Genomic DNA, 10,190 nt, shown 5'->3' with positions numbered 1-10,190 from the left:
GATCCTAAGATCCTAAGAGGTAAATATGAAAGATTAATACCTGCAGGAACAAACTTTTTTCTTTTAAAAAAGCCAAACCTTACAGTGCTTTTAATCAAAAGCATCCTAACACTGATTTGCTTTAAGGATTGAGAAAATGTCACAGGCTTCCCCATTCAAATAAGCTTTCCTGTACATGAAAGGAACTGTTTGGATCAGGAAGTATTTTTACTGACCTTAGAGAAAATCAAGTTATATTAGAAATAGGGTACCTAGTGAAAGAAATGGGCCAGGAGACAAGACTCCTGTTTGATGCCTTTATTAAGATTCAGCTCTTGGGGAGAGGGGCCTGAGGGGTTGCTTGCACCACAGCAGTTCCCACACCAGCAGCTCCAAGGAGGCACAATTCAGCTTTGCAGCACACATTGCAGAGCTGAGGCTCCCATCCTCATGAGAGTAGCCAGGGAGCCTGTTGTTCTGGCTCGTTGTCTAGGGGAGGGGTCAGTCCTTTCCAGTCCTCTTTAGATCATGGTGATGGAGAAAGATGGTTTCTAAGCAGTCTTAGGTGATACAGGGAGATGATCTTTCATCATAGCTTGCTAGAATATGTTTCCTTGTCCTTTTATTCCTCTGTTAGCTCGTTGTTTTGGTGTCTTGCATGCCTTAGTTTGCATATTACTTGGTAGCAGGGCTTCCTGGGAGTTTCTCTGTTCTAGTGTGGCACAGCATCCAGGGGAGTTGCCTCCTTCTGTGCCTTACCTTTCTAATGGGTTGCTTTTGTTAGTGTGACCCAGCCCCCATGGGAGTAGCTTTGTTACATAGCAGCAGGGAAGTAAGGGGAAAGGGTACAGGAATGTCTCATAAGAACCTTTAAAACACTTGAGAAACTGGTAAGTAATTAACATTACTAATAACCATCAGAGTAAACACGGGGTACAAGGTTTACAAATGGGATAAGAACATTAACTGTACATAACTAAACACAGTATTTTAACCAGGGTGGATTTCTTGAGAGATTTTATTCATGACATCTAGGATACCAAAACAGTAAAAGAGGGATTTTACACTTACTGGCAGCATATTCAGATGATGGAGAGAAAGCTAGAAAGGTCAATGGATCATGAAAGCTAATTAAAACATAAGCTACTGGGCCCTGATTTTTTTCAGTTTGCAGTAGCATGTGCTTGTAAAGAAATTTTTTGTCTAATGCTAAGTCCTAGTATCTTTTCCTTCTCATATCTGTTCTTGCATATATCTTCCCATAGTTTTCTTTGAGAATAGTCTTTTAAAATAGTCATCCAAATTTAGCACAGGAAATAAGCAACCTCTTGCAGAGTTAGGCAGTGACGAGACTGAGTATATTTAACACTCAAGCATTTTCCAGACTGCTTTCTCATCTTCTGATCTCCAGAAATTTCCTTTTCTCATCCAGTAAGAGACATGTGATGATATCTAAAAATAAGATACCTTAGACAAGACTACATGGAGAACAAAGCAACAGCAACCCCATTTTCATGATGTTGATTTACTGAGTTCATATTACCACAGTTATAACATTCACTTATTTTAAACCCATTAATCTAATTGGCCACAAATATTCTCTGATACAAAGTAGTTTCTTTAATGATCTGAAGTCTAAATTAGCTGGACATAAATCAATAAGTAGTTGTTTTACTACTGAACATTACCAAGTCACATTTTTTTCTGATGAGGACCTACTACCAAAGGGAGGATGGATGGAAAAAAACCTTCTACTTCTAGAAAACATGTAATATTATATTCCTCACAAAAATATATATATTTAAATTAGTCTATTTCTATTCAGTCTCTTTCAGGCTCCACACAGGCCATAATCCATTTTGTGGGCGGCTGAGTGAGAAAGAAACATTTATGCCTTCCTGTTGCAATTAATTAATAGCATAAATGTTTAAAAAGAGATTTTCCCATTTCATAGCAAAGAGTAATTGAATTCTGGAACCAAACAAGCACTGCCACAGATACCTGAGTGTTGTGGGGAAGCAGAGGCTGACTTTGTGAGCTACCATTGCGGGTGGAGGTTTAGGCTGGCCCTCATGCCCTGAGGACACCTCTCCACTGCTCTTGTGGGCTCATCCCTTGCCGTTTTTGCCACAACACATATTTGTTCTATTCTTAACCAAACAGTCCACCATTAAAAATAACAACCCTGTGGGGGCTCCAGCTATCAACCAGAAACAAGTTTCGTGTTGTTACCTGGACAACAAATCATGTAAAACTCTACCTTTCTTCCTATACAGACACTTTAGATATATACAGACACTATACATATATATATTCCTATGCAGACACTTTATATAGCCTTGAAGCTTTTAATTTCATTTTAGCTGACAGGAAGGAAGGAGATTTCCTTAGGAGACACATAAAAGCTCTGTATTACTCAGTGAAACCCTGGGCCACAAGGCCCATCAGGGCAGGTGTCCTGAGGTTGCCCTGGGGCAGGGGGAACTCACTGGTGGGTTCAGCCCTCCGCACCCAGCCAGGGCAGGACATCCCCAGCAGCAGCTCTGGTCAGCACCCATCAGGCACAGCAACAGCTCAGGGCCAAGGCAGCCCACACTCCAGGAGCAGAGTGGGAACCGGCAGCACTTGGGAAGAGGAGCCCTCACACCTGAGTTTAAAAGGAGCTGCACTCTGAGGCAGCAGCTGCGGGGGTGAGGGGGGTCATCAATGCTCTTGGGGCTGAGCCCTTCTTGTGGCCAAGAAAGAGCATCAAAGTGTCACATGAGGGGTTGTATTTATCCTACTGCTGAATATCAATAAACTTATAAAAAATCCTATTTGGAAATAAAATAAACAATTATTCCACAATGGAAGAACCACTGAATGACAGTTACCTGTTCTCTATCAAGAGAGGTGAAACTTGTTAATTTGTCATATTTTAATCAGGATCAAGTACATCTGACAAACTTTCTAAATCATTGCTACTCAGGGGGTTGATGACAGTCTCAAAGATACATCTGTTCTGCAGTAAGCTTCCCAAAAAAATTAAAATAGATCCTCCTTCATTTTCTTAAAAGAATGAGTTCCTCTATCAAGATAGAGAGATAAAAATATAGATATATGCAAAAATTACCCTATCATTTCTTTGTTTGATCCTGAGAGGAATGACAGGTTTGTCTTTACAAACAAGCTGTGGGTCTGCTGATAAGATGAAACTATCACTGAGAGATAACAAGAAACAATGGGATGGATTCCACTGAAGGATGAAAGAGACACTGAGTAAACGCCGTGAATTCCACAAGAGTTAAGAATTAAGAGGGGGATTATGCATGGGGGGGGTGGGGGGTGTGGGTGTGTGTGTTTTCAGATATCAGGCATTCCAGGAAGTCTGTACCTCTCAAATACCTCAGCCGATGGGGAAAGAGAGAAGGGAAATGTGGCTGAGAAATTAGGGTAAAAAGGAAGCTGTGCCCTCCAAAAATTTGAGAGACCCAGGGGAATGCCCCATGGCTGCTCCCTTTATTCAAATAAAGTAAAAGGACTCCTCTGTCTCCTTTTTGGACATAAACCTCTGGTGTTTGTGGATTAATTTTCCTGACAATCCTCAATTTGTCCAAGGATAATAGTCTGCAAATGTCTGTGTGTTAAGATGCAGTATGTAAAATCAAAGATGTGTAAACAGCATTAGAAATATCTTCATGATACAAAAATATAAAATTCCAGGTCCTTTCCGAACTATGCAGATATAAATCTTGCAACTTCCTGTGGACCAGCCTGAGCAGCCTGATAGACATAACCTATTTCTGCTTTTGTTGAAACATCTTCTGTTTCTTATTACCACTTTCCTTGATCTTCATTCTTTCTGTCTGCTCTGAAGTCTCAGCTTAACTTGCCTAAATTCACAATCACTTTCTTTCACCCTTTTGTCACTCCTACTTTCTGGTATAATTCAACATATGCCCAACTTCAATGCATGAAGATTTCTGCACATTTCCTCAGAGTCCTGGCTTCTGAAACAGAGGCTGAAATGAGAGGTAGGAGGCTCTGTGCCTCAGATGCTGTTTGTGAAGCTGAGAAGGGCTGGTGTTATAACTCACATAGAATTTAGGAAACAAACCATGGAATATTTCCTGCAAAATATTTTCTTGTATTTAATATATTTATAATCAAAATTAGAACCCAGAAGACCTGGCCTTTCTTGGGCTATATGAGATTATGTGTCTCAAAATAGGATTTCTTCTAGTACTCCCTCCAGTCTCTCACTTTTCTGACGCTGAAGCAATGCATCTGAACAGCTTGGCTCATGATGTGCTCCAGCCAAACCATATTTAGAGCTTATTATCAGACCCTCTGGAATTTCTCAAGGTTGCTGAGACATAAGCTATTCTAAAAATAAGAAAGAAGAGGCTGAAAAACACGAAAACAGGACCACAAGAGCCAAATAACAGAGGGCAGTCGAACACCTGGACTATAACCAGTCCTGTGCCCTGAGGGGTGCATGCAGAGTGCATGGACAGGATAGGGGCACCAATGAAAAGATGCGTGATTGCGGGAACAGTAGTTTTAGAATGTATAAATAGGTGTGCAATGTAAACAATGAAGGGCTTCTGCGAAATCATATTGGTTTGTTGGTCAGACATCCTGAGCTCCCGCATGTTGGTGACCTGGCGACGTGATGACAACGCCGTGATATGAAGCAGACCCAGACCCTGTGAAGCTGAAGTGGGGTCCTGCGGAGTGAAAAGGCAGAAGGCCCGGGCGGAGACTGACACGGTGGGACCGGGACCGTGTGGGTGGAAGGCGGAGGACAGCTCCACTCGAAGTACGGGAGGAAGGCTCCCGGGAGAAAAAAATCCGGATAATACACAGTACCCTGCAGAGGTACACCGGAACAGGTGAACAGCTGGGACTGGAGAGAATGGGGAAGGCTCTGTCAAAAAAAGAGCAAACCATGCTATACATCCTCCAGCATACACTGTCTGAGAGAATAATTAAATATGACCCGTAAGTCTTAAAAAGACTATTAAAATGGGGTCAGGAAAGGGGATTTTTTTTTGCCACCCCAGGAGTGTTTTTGATACCCTTGAGTGGGAAAGGCTGGGAGCAATCCTCTGAGATGGCATGAGTGATGGATTAAAGGTAACTAAGGGACTTAGCACGTCGTGGAAGTCCATGCTTGCAGTGCTAAAGCAGTTAAAAGCAAACAGAGAAAAGTACCAAGGTTACCCAAGAAAGATACTGTGGTCTCCACTAAAGAGTTAACAAGAGCAGCAGGGGGGCGAGCCTCTCCCCCCTTCCCCGCGGGCATACAAATGCAGAGTGAGGCTATTTGAATGTAAACAGCTGGTAAGAAGTAATTGTGCTACAGTAACTAAGCAAGAGTTAAGAGACTTTCTTGCGTGGATGCAGTGGAATTGACATGATACAGACCTAGAGTATGCCTTTAGAAAGTTTCTCTGGAATACTGCAGGAGTTCGGCTACTTTTGCTGCTTTTTCTGTGCCTTTTGGTAACTAAGTCCCGTGAACTCTGTAATTCCATCTGTGTCACAGAAGCAGGCATCTTCACATCCCAGGCCACCCCCTCCCCGCTGAGCGAGCATTCCTGGCTGCGCTGCCCTTAGAGAGAGGGAGAGTCAGAGAAGAAAGGGAGGAGAGGTCCGATGCTTTAAAATGGATCGCGGAAATACAGAGACGGGATATTGTCTCTGCCTTTGAAGAGGAGTCAGACCTGGATCGGTTCTGCCCCCGACTCAGGAGGGCACGGCTGCGGAGCGTTGGAGCCGGCGCAGAGTGCAGATGCATCCCCATAGTGGAGCCACTGCAGGAAAAGCTCCAATACCACCCCCACCTGGGCCCGCGTGTGTCTCGCTCAACCCTGAATGGGTCCCTGCAAGGGTCCTCTCACTGTTACAAGCAAGACTCCAGGCAGGAATGCAACCCCCCCAAAGGAGCGCAGCTTGAACAGCGTGCAGGTTCCCTGCAGCACTACCAAGCATGCCCAGACGCCGCCGCCATTCACCGGCCTCTGCAAAAGCCCATAGTGCTTTGCCAGTAGCCCTTCACTGCGCATGTGCAATCCCTGCCGTATTGCCACCGGCGTAATTTTGTCACCACTGAGATTTATGACCTTCACTGCGCATGTGCAATCCCTGCCGTATTGCCACCGACGTAATTTTGTCACCACTGAGATTTATGACCTCCACCTACAGCACCGCCTCTGGCCGCTTCTATTGTGGCAAGGAGCGGGGAGAACAGCGAGAAAAAACATTTTATCCTGGGAGAAGGGAAAGATGCAGGGTCACCGGATCGATGAAGAGATCCATCAAATTTTAAATCAAGGGAATTTTCCGGAATAAATTTAAAATCAGTTAATTGGGATGAAGTCGGACAGAAAGCTTTAAAGGAAGGAGTTTTTGACATAGCAGAAGAGCAGTTTTATAGCCTTGCCAATGCTCCAGCACAGGCTGAGAGGGACTGCCCGTGCTCCAACAGAAAGCAAAATGGCGACATAGCTAAAAAATTAGGTTGTTGGTGTTCGCTGGATGAAAAAGCCACAGAACTGTACTGGTCCCCTGAGCTGGGAGGCTCCCCCAGCTCCTCAGAGCTCTCTTGCCTCCTCCTGAGCCCCGCGTAGCTCGGCCCTCCCTGGCAACTTCCAGAGAGCGGCCGACCAGCTCCGTGCCTTATCAGAATGTTTAAAACACGCATTGAAATACCTTTAAAGTAAACCTTGTGTTTTTAGCCAGCTGTGATTTTTAAGTGGAGTTACTGGAGAGATTTAAAGTTGTCTATGTGACAGCCCACAGAAGTTAGATTATTTCAAAACTGTTACTCCTTTTTTTGCCCTTTTTCTCTCAGTGCCCTCAGGCCCCACCATTGGGCGCCAAAATCTGTTTTGGTTTGGAAGACAGGTGTCTGCTAGGGAGGGCAGGAGCCTCCCTTGGATTGAAAATGTAGACGCCCTCTCTCCGAATTATTATAATTCTATAAGCAAGGGGCTTTCAGGTAGAAATCTGGGGATAGGAATAACAGTTCTTTACTAGTATGTATAACAAGGCAAACAAACAACAATAATTACAGCATTAACAGCGAAACAGAACCATGGGCCTCATGACAGGAAGGGATGGAGGAGAGGCTTTGCTTGACAAACCCCCTCGGGCAGTCAGTCCCGGTGCTCCTGCAGGGCTCTGAGGAACAGCTGGCTGGAATGGCAGGGATGAGCAGAGAGCCTGGGCCAGTGGATGAGGTGGATCAGCAGCTGCAGAAATGCCTGGCACTGCTGCCCGGCAGGAATGTGGCCCACCAACGAAGAAGGAAGAAGGAGAAGCAGAAGTAGCAGCTCCGTCTGGGTGACGGCGAATTCCCTTCTCTCAGCCTCAGCAGCTCCCAGCGAGTGTTCTGCTCTGAAGCTGAAGAAGACGGCCAGCCCCAACTGCCCCTGCCCTCCCTTTTCCTGCCTCCCTACCCCCTTGGGCCCAGGCGAACTCTTTGTGTTTCTGAAGCACCCACTAAGTACCACCAGTCAGATTTTCCCCACCACTGATGGGTAAAAATTCCGTGGGTGAGCCAAAACAGAAGGAAGGACACCTAACCCCCAACACCAACAGATCCAGATATTTTGTGTACTGAATCAGTGTTTGAGTCCCTTTTGACTTGGGAATTGAACCTTATTGGTATGACAGCTGGATCAATTTAGAATAGGGCTTGGAGAGTTATTTCCGGAGGTGGTTGTCCAATCCTTCACTGATTTTGTCTGCAGTTTGCAGACTCTGAGATGCTGGTGCAGTGTTTTAGTGGTTAATAGTAATCCTATACCCTATGTTATTAATAATGTTTATTATCTTACTGATTTCTGACTGCTGTGGGTTTTTTGTTCATGATGTGTGTAGTTTCATTTTGATATTTTTCATTTGTATGATAGAAGAGGTACATCTCATTTTTAAAAGCAAAAGGAATTGATGCCCTAGGAACATTCAATTATTGTAGTATGTACATTAGGAATTTAGATCACAATTAATTTTTGAATGATGAAATATTTACATCAAAAACTTAGAAAATGTTATAAAATCTGAATTCCCTATTAAATGTACCACAGCTAACTGTGAATGATTCAGTAACTTGGAGAGGAGATATGCCTGTGTTTTGTTGGCAGATTCAAGATGGTCACCTGTTCATCTGACCAGACACTGCCTCTGAAAACATGAGACCCAGTGAGTGGAGAAGTCACCATACAGCCTTAGTACCCAAAACAAGTCCAGAAGAACTGCCAAGACACAGTTATGTCTGAAAACTATACAGACGGTTTACCAACAGAAGTTTTATGTTATCATCATAATATCATGTCTCTACTAATTTTATTCAGTTATTCTCTGTTGCAGGATTTGAAAGAACATTTTTTTAATGTTAAGGATCAATATTTTCAGCTGATGGACTTCTGCCTGCTTAAGCAACATACCTGGAGTCTCAACTATTTGGACCTCAAAACATTAGCCATGTTTTCATTTCCCCAGAGGACATTGGACATTATTTTTGTTCCATTTGCAAAACTGTAGATCTTGGACTTTATATCAATGTAAAGAGTGTAAAAAACAGGAATATGGTAGAGGTCTTCTGGCAAAAGCATGGTGCAATTCATGTTAAAAAGAGGGAATTTGTAAATAATCAAAAGATATTCAAATTTTAAAAATTGAGAGTGCACAAAGTATCTCTGTGCCTTGTCACTGAGTGACAAAAACCTAAAAAAAAAAAAAAGCTAAAAAATTTTCTTGAAAATTTAAATTTGAGAAGAGAACCTTTTGCCAAAGGATAACCTTAGAGAAATAAGGAGTTCAATCAAATGTTACATTTGAATTTTGCTTTGTTTTCCTTGTTTGCTTTTAGTAGTGTAGTTTTGCTTGTTAGACAGCCTAGAAAGAATATTTGGGTGACTTTAGTTAATGCTGCAGGTTTAGATACCATATGCTTGTCCATTACCACTCCAGAAAATCCATTTTCAACTTGTCTAGTCAGTGTACCAGTAGAAATTTGGCCAATACCAGAAGAAATTGATAGGGCGATGCGAAGTGCTTTTGCTGGGACAAATGTGTAGAAATTTTAGATTCCAGTAAATACATGGGAATGGTGAACTCCCTATCTTCCTGAAGCATCCATTGAACCTCAAGAATTAGAACTCCTTGGCTTTACAAAGGTAGAGTTCTGTGTTAAATTTAGTTATACAGGGAAAAGTCAATTAGTGGAAAGATATTTCTCCACGTCACCCTGTATATAGGAATCAGACTTCTTGGTGTAATGACACTTCTGTTGTTATTTCATCAAACAACAAGAGTGGTCCTTGTAACTTGAGGAAACTTACATTATTGACTCCTGATATGAAAGTAATTGTCAACATAAGACAGAGGAAAAAGGTAATTTACTCATCAGTATGGACCAGAGTGTAAGGATGATTTTCATCCTTGGAGTTTTGGGAAAAAGCTTGCAGCATCTCTTCTTTTGCCACCACTCACCTCAGGAAATCAAAACAGATAATGGGCCAGGATATATACCCTGACAACAGACCCAGGACTTCTTAGCTCTTTGGGACGTGAAGCATAACACAGGTATTCCAGGTAACTACAGGACAAGCTATCATTGAAAGGACACAAAGTACTGAAAAGACTGCTTGATAAACAAAAAACGGGGGAGGATGGGCTGAGCCCTCAGGATGAAGTGCTGAAAGCAGTTTAACCACTGGTGTAACATAACCAGAGGTGGTACAAAATTAAATATGTACAAATGATTGGGGATTAGGCCAAATGACAAGGGAGCTCGTGGTTTTGCCTTCTTGCTGGAGCTGGTCTTTTCATGCTGGTCAGGTTTGGAAGTCGGAATACTGAGTGCTTCTCTAAGTCAGGCTGGTACTGATTAAGGTGTGGAGTAGAGCCTGGCTGGTTTAGTGAAGAGTTTAGCATAACCAGTGCTAAATTATGCTGGTTATTCTTATATGGGGTATGCTGGATAGTCAGGCAATTAAACATAACTTCAGCCATCTTAACTCCAATACTCACTAAGGTAGATAGAATTAGACAAAACACACTACAAAATAGAACTGCTGTAGAATGTTTGCCGGTAGCACATGGGCACGGGTGTGAGGATTTGGAAGGAATGTGTTGTATGAACCTCTCTAGGGAGCTTTGCTATTAATATTAGTCATTATTATATTGCTTTGTGTTATTTCATGTATCATAAAACTGGT

General features: G+C 42.8%; 1 long non-coding RNA gene across 1 annotated transcript; it reads right to left on the bottom strand.

Annotated features, from left to right (window-relative positions):
* Positions 1-285: 285 nt before the first annotated feature.
* On the bottom strand, positions 286-6,033 carry LOC147651591 (uncharacterized). Its single transcript, XR_015273691.1, has 2 exons — positions 2,853-6,033; positions 286-1,431 (listed from the first exon to the last, which is right to left on the bottom strand). It is a non-coding gene; the product is annotated as an uncharacterized LOC147651591 (long non-coding RNA).
* Positions 6,034-10,190: the final 4,157 nt, after the last annotated feature.

The sequence above is a fragment of the Cyanistes caeruleus genome, chromosome 9 (assembly GCF_971803275.1).
Source record: "Cyanistes caeruleus chromosome 9, bCyaCae1.hap1.1, whole genome shotgun sequence".
In the NCBI taxonomy this organism is placed as follows: domain Eukaryota; kingdom Metazoa; phylum Chordata; class Aves; order Passeriformes; family Paridae; genus Cyanistes; species Cyanistes caeruleus.
The sequence above is the reverse complement of the archived record's forward strand: the minus strand, read 5'-3'. Positions and strand labels throughout refer to the sequence as shown.